General features: G+C 38.4%; 1 protein-coding gene and 1 long non-coding RNA gene across 2 annotated transcripts in view; one reads left to right on the top strand and one right to left on the bottom strand.

Annotated features, from left to right (window-relative positions):
* SLC39A10 (solute carrier family 39 member 10) overlaps positions 1–8612 on the bottom strand; it is a 105198-nt gene extending 96586 nt beyond the window's left edge. The window contains exon 1 of the mRNA XM_060152408.1: positions 8516–8612. The gene's annotated coding sequence lies outside the window, so the exon portion shown is untranslated. The remainder of the gene's footprint in view (positions 1–8515) is intronic.
* On the top strand, positions 1534–4585 carry LOC132521711 (uncharacterized). Its single transcript, XR_009540943.1, has 3 exons — positions 1534–1640; positions 2447–2473; positions 4284–4585. It is a non-coding gene; the product is annotated as an uncharacterized LOC132521711 (long non-coding RNA).
* Positions 8613–9635: the final 1023 nt, after the last annotated feature.

Here is a 9635-nt window from a genome sequence, read left to right on the forward strand (position 1 = left end):
GATGGATTGTCAAGTAGAAACTGACTAAAAACAAGATCTAGAAGTTCTTCAGCTTGGCTGTATACTAGCACCACCTGGGAGATTAAAAAAAATCCCCATGCTCAGGCCATAACTCAGGCCGATTCAATTAGAAACATGGGTGAGGAAGGGGATAGGAGGATAAAATGGAGGAGGAACCCAGGCAGCTACAGTTTTTAAAAACTGCCCAGGTAACAACAGTGTGGACCAGCTGCATTTTCATCACCTGTGACTCATTAAAAATGCAGAACCCCAGGCCCCAACCCAGATTTACAGCATCAGAATCTGCACTGTGAAAATATCTCCAGTGAATCTTGTATACACTGTCAAGTTTGAGAAGTTCTGCTCTAGAGAACTTTGTCCTTTTCCAAGGGAGTGACCATTCATTAAGTAGTATCGGCATTTCCCAGAGGAAACGCATACCCACTAGTTGTAAATGTTCTAATTTTTCCAATTATACTGCTAGCAAGAATGCAAGTAATTGAAATTAGGTAGAACCCATCAAAAGGTGACTGGGTCCTCCCAACTTGCTAGGGAGGGAATGGTGAATTAGTGGAGTTTGTCTAAGGCTTAGATTGTTTTAAGGCAGAAGTTTTTCAATGCAGATTTTGGCTATTTACTTAAATTTTCTCACTCAGCTAAACTATCCCAGTCAACAATATCGTGTGTGCAGCAAAGTTCAATATGCAACTCTGCTCTCATTTAGGTGGGCAGGGATTTTGGAGCACCACCAGCTCAGCAGCCCTCCCTCACGACTCTCTTAAGCAAAATTTAAAGGGTATATTGAGGGATTCCCTGGTGGCGCAGTGGTTAAGAATCCGCCTGCCAATGCAGGGGATACAGGTTAGAGCCCTGCTCTGGGAATATCTCACATGCCGCAGAGCAACTAAGCCTGTGCGCCACAGCTACTGAGCCTGCGCTGTAGAGCCCACGTGCCACAACTACTGAAGCCCGCGCACCTGGAGCCTATGCTCCGCACCAAAAGAAGCCGCCACAATGAGAAGCCCGCGCACCACAACAAAGAGTAGCCCCCGCTCGCCACAACTAGAGAAAGCCAGCGCACAGCAACAAAAGACCCAACTCAGCCAAAAATAAATAGATAAATAAATAAAATTTAAATAAATTAATTAAAAAATAAAATAAAGGGTATGTTGAAAATAAAGCTAGGAAAGTTTGGAGGGCTTGGAATGCTAGAGTAAAACTTATTTACTTAATTTGGACCATGTCAAGTCACAATATTTTCAAAGCCAGGGTTATAACTGCAATACAAACAAAAAAGAAAACTCACTCCCTCATGACCTGGTTAGAAATATAACTGGCACGAAAGAAAGAGTTGAAAACTTTAGTCCAACGAATGCCTATAGAGCTCCTACTATGAATCAGGTGCTATTCCAAGTCCTTTAACTTCATTCCTTCAGTGGTAGTCTTAGTTAGCCAGCCTCCTGGAAAACTGATGTCACTGCTCCTAAAATGAATGGTCTCAGAAGATAAAAGTGTGGATGAGTCAGAGCAGCCCATGGCTCCAACTAGACACTGTCAGCAGCTCAGGAGCCTGTCTTTGAATATCAAGAACCACTGAGACTGGGGGGCCAAACACAGGGAAGGGGAGGAATTCAGAACAGGTAAAGATACACCTCAGAAAGCCTCTACTTTGCTACAGAGTCGGAGAACAGTTCCAAAATTTTAAGTGGCAATACTAGGACATGGCTTTCAAAGCATAGTATCAGCAACTCTTATGTTATTCTTTTTTTTTAAGTTGTTGCACTGAGTAATGTTTTTATCTACCTCTGCTGAAAATTATATAAAAACCACTCTATGGATAAATGTACAGATTAATTGCAAATGAAAAATCAGTCTAAAGTCTTAAACAATTGAACCTTCCCTACACTAAAATATGCATATTTCTGAAACACACTAGGTATTTTTTATAAACAATCCATAAGAGCAAAAGTAAAAAACTTCACAAAATGAGTTTCTGTAAGTTTTTTGATAGTTTTTTTAAAAAGAAATTTCTAAGCACTTTCAAAAGTTTAAATGCTCATAGAATATAATCACTGAGAAGAGCTGTACTATTTCTTTATTATTTTAGAGCATGCATTTATTTTGTATTATTTTGATATAAAACTCACATTTGTAAGGTGTGCAGGAGCCTAGTAACAAAAGAAAAGAGAAACAATGTATCAGACAAGGCACGCAGGATGAAAAGGGGGGAAAATTCTCCTTTTGAGCTAAAAAGAAAGAAAAAAAATACTATAATCAAGGCGGAAGAAAGGCATCCCTGAAGAAGAAATAAATATTTTCCCAGCAGTGAGCCTGGGGGCTGTCGGGGTGAGGTGGGGGAATAGAAGGGTATCGGGTGAGAAAGCATATTTCTTAAGGCCCCTGTGAACAGAACTTCGATTTATAGAACAAATCAATCCACTTACAGGACGTGCTTAACTTCACCTGTTGGGAGGTAAGTTCAGTTTCTTTCTCCTTCTTTGAATGAATGGGGAAGGCTTTCGGTTCGCCCTCGGACTCCCACCACAGGAATGTGTGCTATCTGCAGGGTTGTTTTGAAACCCATCGCACTTAAAGGAGCTGTATCAACAGGTTTCTCCTCCATAACACTGAGCCAATTGTAAATGTTGAATGCGAACCTTGAACAAGCTAAACACTATCACAGGAATTTAAAACCAGCTCTCGCTAGATATTTTTTCCTTAATAGAATCACAATTTATATTTTTATCACTTCAGCCTTTCTGAGCCCAGAACTACAGAGCTAACAAAGGGCTAGTTGGCCTTGGAATGTTGGTTAGGACAGAGAACTCTTTCCCAGATGGAGCTGCTAATGTGGTTTTTAAAGAAGACACAGCAGACTCAAAAATGTCCTTCCGAGCAATGTAACGAAGAACGAGCCTTTCATATACTTATCTAATGCAGTTCTATGGCCAGCGCCTTTAACACAAATACTTAACCTTTTCTCTCTCAACTTTGACCTATATACTTTCCATTCTGTCTTTAAATAAAACTGTTTCCAGCATGAGTGGTGAGGCAAAACACTCAAAGAAGCTCCACTCATACAGCCCTAAATGCTGGGGGTAAATGTCATAGGCAAATTCTAATCACATTTAAAATTTTTACCTATGATTGTTAAAACCCTGAGATTGACAAATTTTGTTTGTTTGTTTTTAGATTAACACTTCTTGGTTAAAGAATTGACGTCCAGAATTTGGCTTGCCATGTTTGCACAGCCATTTGTCACTATTTTCATATCATTTGCAATTTATTCTACCGTACCACGTGGTTTCTCTTAGGAGGTTCTATGGCTTGATATAATTTGATTTCTCAGGCAATCTCTCAATCATCATTTGGCATGAACTTAATTGAAAATGACTATAATCTGACTTCAAACACTGAGTGATGATGTTACAAAGAATATCTATATTTCCCCATAACTAAACAAGAACACAATTAAAAATAAGCCAACATTCCCAAAATGAACACACAATTAAAAACTATCCTTAATCTTAATGATAGAAAGGAAAATCTCTGTAATAAGAAAAAACTGTTGAAAATTAATTTGCTACTTACCATGCACTGATTATTTTAATTGACCAGTTTCTAAGATGATCTATATATAAAAGTTGAAAAGGGATGGTGTTTAGGTAATTGTCTAGATAACTTATTAACGTAGTAGATTCTAGGGCTCAAAGGAAAAGTTGAATGTCTGATGACTTTTCACATTTGAGGGAGCAAATTAAGTAACAACAAAAGCAGAAAAATCTAGGGGAAGTGGAATAAGGAATCAAAAGATAAAGAGTCAGCAATGGAGCGTCATAAAGCAGTGAATAGTTAAAACTGCATTTCACTGTTTTCCTCAGTCTCTGGGATTTGTTCAACTGTTTGGACTCTTCATGAAGTTAAAAAAAACAAAAACCTTTTAGGAAATATACTCAAAAGTCAACCAACCTTCCTAGTGAACTTGGCTCTGGAACTTGCACTTGACACTATGACTTTATCACATTTTAAAGGGATATGTCAAAGCTCTTTAAGTAATTTCAAGAGGGCATGGATTATTTCCAAAAGTGAGTTAAAGAAGTCTGTAATCATGGAAGCGTTACTTATTTAGCCATTGCAAAGAATTATGAGTTTGTTTTTTACTAACATGCCTACACATTTCCCTCCTTCTTTCCTTCCTTCCCCCTTCCTTTCTTTCCTTTTCTGTCTCTCTCTTTCTTTCTTCCTCCCTTCCTCCCTTCCTCCCTTCCTTCCTTGTACCAAAGTAATCTGAAGAATGAACCTGGAGCAAGATTAACTTGTGCATGTAAATTCTCCCCACAATTCTACTCATCACAATCCTACAGAGAAGGGGCCTGGAGAAAATTAAGAATCCACAGCGGAGATGTTCAAGGCAGCTTTACTAAAAACAGCCAAATAATGGAAACAACACAAATATTCATCAACAGGGAAAGATATATTGTGGTATATTCACACAATGGAATACTATAAAACAAAAGAAAAAATTATTGATATATGGAACAGTATGAATGAATATCACTGACTTAATTTTGGTCAAAATAAACCATATGCCAAAAAAGTACACAGTTATGGTTTCATTTATGGGAAGTTCAAAATCAGGCAAAATTTAGAAGTCAGAAGACTGTTTACCATGGAGGGCTTAATTGAATGGAAAGTGACACCAGGGAGCCTTCCATGAGTGCTAAAAATATCCTAAGATCTTGTTCTGGTTGAAGTATACAGGTATAGCAATATATAAAAATTCACTGAGCTATCTGGGGGCTTCCCTGGTGGCGCAGTGGTTGAGAGTCCGCCTGTCGATGCAGGAGACACGGGTTCGTGCCCCGGTCCGGGAGGATCCCACATGCCGCGGAGCGGCTGGGCCGGTGAGCCATGGCCGCTGGGCCTGCGCGTCCGGAGCCTGTGCTCCGCAGCGGGAGGGGCCACAGCGGTGAGAGGCCCGCGTATCGAAAAAAAAAAAATTCACTGGGCTATCTATACGTTAAGATTTGTGCACTTTGTGTACGTTATTTTGCAATTTAAATTTTCTTAAATGAAATTAAAAGAAAATCACAGTGGAGGAAGAAAAACAAGCTAGAAAGCCTCCACCAAAATACCAATAGATTCAACAAAAATGAAAGAGATGGTCCCACTTTAAAAAATACAGGAAAATAACCCTTCATCCAGGGTTTGCTTTTTTAACGTTCCCTAAATCATTAGGCATGAAATGTGGAAAGAGGAGAATTAAAGAATGACAAAGTCTCCCCCCCAGACTAGTAGGGTTTGAGGACTTCAGTTAAGTTTCAGAATTTCTTGATTAGGGACACCCTTCTGTCTCCCCAATCATTGTAGGAAGTACCCTGATTCTCTTTTGAGGGAGATTGTTTCAAAGAGTGACCAGTAGGACAAAGAGGAAACCGACTATCTGGGTTTCAGGTAGAGAATTAAAGTTTGGCCTCAAGTTTACTTTCTTTATGGTTCAACTCGATTAAACAGAATGGGAAAAGGAGGGAGGGCTATGGGCAAAGAGCTGGCTAGGAATGAAAGGACTTCCCTTTGTGTTCTCTCCGTGAAAAACTACACAATGGATCTGGTAAATTGGGAGCAGAAGGGTGAGAAGTCCCAATATTTATTTCTAGTCAAATTCTATCGATGTAATTTATGTGCCCTTTTTTTTCTTTTCTAAATAGAACACTGGCAAAACAAATCTGTATCTCCTTCACCACTTTTCTCCAGGTTTTTTAGAAACACGATGAATCCTCTTCTCCTGTTGTTCTCCCTAGGGACACTCCCAGCCCTGGCAGATCATTTCTAACAGCGGAGGCTGTGACTGGTGATAGATGTGTGAAGGGTTGTGGCTGGGCTTTTGAGCTTCATGCTCTGGCATTCCTATGTGGTCTTTGAATTTTAAACAACTAGATTGCGCCTCATTCACCTCCCAAAGTACTCCAATTACAACCTGGTTGCATTTACGAAATTATTTTAAAATCCTAGACCAAAATTAATGGAGGAAATTATGGACAATGTTAAAGCTGAGCATTTCGTTTAAATAACATATACGGGGGCGGGGGAGGCTAAAAATGTAGGGCTTATCTACGTGACAGGTGTTTTATATGCATTATCACACTTAACCCTCTTGACACCTCTGTAAGCTAAAAATCAGCACCCACATTTTATAAGTGGAAATCTCAGCCTCCAAGGAACAAAAGTCTTAAGTGTGCACAGCCAGGGTTCAAGCCCAGGTCCATCTGACTTCAAAATCCTTTTACCTCCTAACTGCTCAGGCAAGGTGCCTACTCAGTACACACAGAGCTTATTAATCTTTCATCCTATGAAAAGAACATAAATTGTAAATTAAATTAGCTAAAATAGATGGTCATGTCTTTGAGGGCAGAGGCTGATGACTCATCTTTTCTGTGGCATAGAATAATACCTCGATGTGTTAGGTGAATGCTTCTAAATTGGCGCACATGAGACATACTGATTTTCTTTAAGTTATGAACACACACAACACACTTTCTCAAAGCATGTGTAAGCATCTACAAAATTGTCATTATGGATTCAAATACCTGCAGAAAAAATAAAATTTACTCATTTAAGTAACAAGTGAAGTTAGTAAAAAGGTCGGTTAAATGCCAAATAAGATAACCAAAAGAATTTAAAAACTTAGATACTGAATTACATTTGCTGGTCTTTTAAAGGCACATTGGCTAATATTTCTGTTATACCAGGAATAATAAGCAAGCACAAAGCCTCTCAAGGTATAACTGACCCTAAATGTGGAATCACTTCAAATAAAGGAACATGCAAACACATGATGTTCTGCTTATACAAGATGGAAACTAAATGAGCAGACCAGAATCCAATGATTAGTAAAATTTCACTCTGATGACCAGTTCTTTACACCAAAGAACTCAAAAGCTGACTGAATACTTTTTCTTTACAGGACTTTTCTCCCCCATCTCATTTTCGTTTGTCTCTGTGGAAGAAAAGCACTGAACAAGATTTAAATTCTTCACGCCTTATTCCTTCTGAAACGTATAGTCTGAAATTAGTTTATTTACTTTCAAATTAAGTCAGAATTTGTTATTGAAAGAATTGTACCTGGGTCTTTAGTTGCAGTATTGCTAAAGATTCTTTGCAGTCAAAGACATGCAGAATTCCAAGGTGGTGTGCTTTGTTATTTACTTTTTACTAGTAGGATTCTCAGTTTGCTGAATGTAGAGTAAATAAGAATTTGAAATTATACCACAGAATAAAAGGACTTCTTTCAATATTGGAGGCTCATTGGTCTGTCAGGTAGAATCATCCAGGTTTCCAGGTTTGTGATTGCTGAGTTTTGGCTTCAGAATTCTCTAGGATAAATTTGCTTGTGAGCCTAAACCCACTTTTAAGTAATCATTTAATCTCCATTAACTATAAATATGTGTGGTTAGGTCCATTTCTGAGATTATAAGAAACAAATCAGTATTTTTTTCTTTCTAGATTTTGTCTTCCTGATGTTTTTCATGTTAGTTATTACAGTAAGCAGACATTCCTGAAATTTTAATAATGTATACCTAGGCAGTGTAAATGTTTTCTTCATTATTCCAAAATGTTTACTCTCACTGTTTACTTTTGTGGTTCTCCACAACTTTTAGCCTAGTCATTACCTGTCAAAAAGAATGTCTATAGAGAACAGACTTGTGGTTGCCAAGGGGAAGGGGGCATGAGGAGGATGGAGTGGGGAGTTCGGGGTTAGCAGATGCAAACTATTATATATAGGATGGCTAAACAACAAAGTCCTACTGTATAGCACAAGGAACTGTATCCAATATCCTGTGATAAACCATAATGGAAAAGAATATGAAAAAATAATGTGTATATATATATATATGTATAACTGAATCACTTTGCTATACAGCAGAAATTAACACAACGTCGTAAATCAACTATACTTCAATTTAAAAAAATGTCTATATTAGTTCATGTTTTTGGACCAAATACCTCTTTTCAATCACTTCGGATTATTTTTGAGAATCTTCAACTGACTCCTGCATAAAAAAAAAAAAAAATCCCCTGTCCACATTATGGTTCTTTAATCTGTCTTTGCACATAACTCTCCTTCCTATTCCTACTTCTCCGTTTTTTAATGCTTTCCATAGTCTCGGCATTATCTTGACTTTAATTCACATTTTTTTCCTATTCCTTTGTATGAATTTTCATGTTTCTTCATTTTAATTGGCAGCCATTTTATTCTATTTTAAAGTCTTTAAAGTTTAAACTTTTGGTCCCCATTGAGTCCCCTAGTGACACCAATTCATTAATATGCCAAAGGTTTATAGCACAGCACACTCCCTGAATGTGACACTTCTGGTGGGCTGGGGGAGGGGCATACCGAAGACAGTGTTACCCAAAAATGAAATATTAAAATAAATGTTCAACGTTTTAGCCGACGGCATATACTTTGCTAAGTAACTATATCATTTTTAAAAATTGGTAAATAAATCAAACTTACCCTTTCAAGAAGGTTTCAGTGGATGATTTAGGATGTTTACCTCTTTATTTCAGCTCTATCCAATTCAGGTAAGAGTTATAGGGTCCGGTTGGGTCCAGAGCCTGTGGAGACCACAAAAGGAAGGATAAAGGAAGGCCCTCCCCCTCAATTTACATTCATTTAGATCAGCTGGAGAACTACGGTTTTCAAATCCTAAGCATTATATGTGTTTCCTTGAAGAGCGAGTAGTAACTCTTCCCCCTTTTAAAGCTTCAGGTCGTTCTTCAACTATTCTTTTTATGTTGTATAACCCTCAGGGGTTCATATCCGACTTTCATATTTAATGTACTTTAATTCAGCCTTGTAATGATCTGTGTACGCATTCATGAGCTCATCTTCCCCTTAGGACTTGCCCAGGTAGCAGAGACTAAATTGACATTCTTTACTACTTCCTGGCAAATGCAAGTCTGACTTCATGAATACCTTTATTTCTGCACTTGTGTCCAAAAGTTTCGGAGAGAGTGTGATTAACTGATTAAATAAATAAAACAAGGTCATCTGGGTGGATCCTTTTATAACACCATGACTGTACTAAACTGGCAACACACATATCCTGGCTTTTCTGCTTTACTTGCTCCCCCTCCTTTTTTAGTCCTGTGAATGATTCTTTGAAATCTCAAAAGGTTTGTATCACTTTCTCATAGCGTGAATTATGCCCTTACCTTCACTATATTTTGTGGATGGTTTGTCTACATTATTGGCCCTCAGCCAAATAATACATTTTGCATTTGAAGAGAAAGAATTTTCCCTTGCATTGATCTCTTCTTTTGGTGAGGGAAGTGGGGCTGGAAGGGAGAAGCATGAGTGGGAGAGAAGTAATGCCCCAAACAGAAACCAGTGACCCTTGATACAGTCCTGCCTGCTGCCTTCGAGGAGGTCATGGTCTGGAGGAATTCTTAATTGAAATGATATTGTACACCAATTCCTAGCACCAGCTCTACGATATTCTCCTCCCACACCCACACCCTCACCAGCTGCAATCTCCTCTCTCGTTTACATAATTGTTCTACTCTATAACACAGTCATTTCCTATTAAGATTCTACTACTCTTTATACTCTCTGCCTATAGCGGCTAGCCTGG

Source organism: Lagenorhynchus albirostris, chromosome 6 (genome assembly GCF_949774975.1).
Source record: "Lagenorhynchus albirostris chromosome 6, mLagAlb1.1, whole genome shotgun sequence".
Classification (NCBI taxonomy): Eukaryota; Metazoa; Chordata; class Mammalia; order Artiodactyla; family Delphinidae; genus Lagenorhynchus; species Lagenorhynchus albirostris.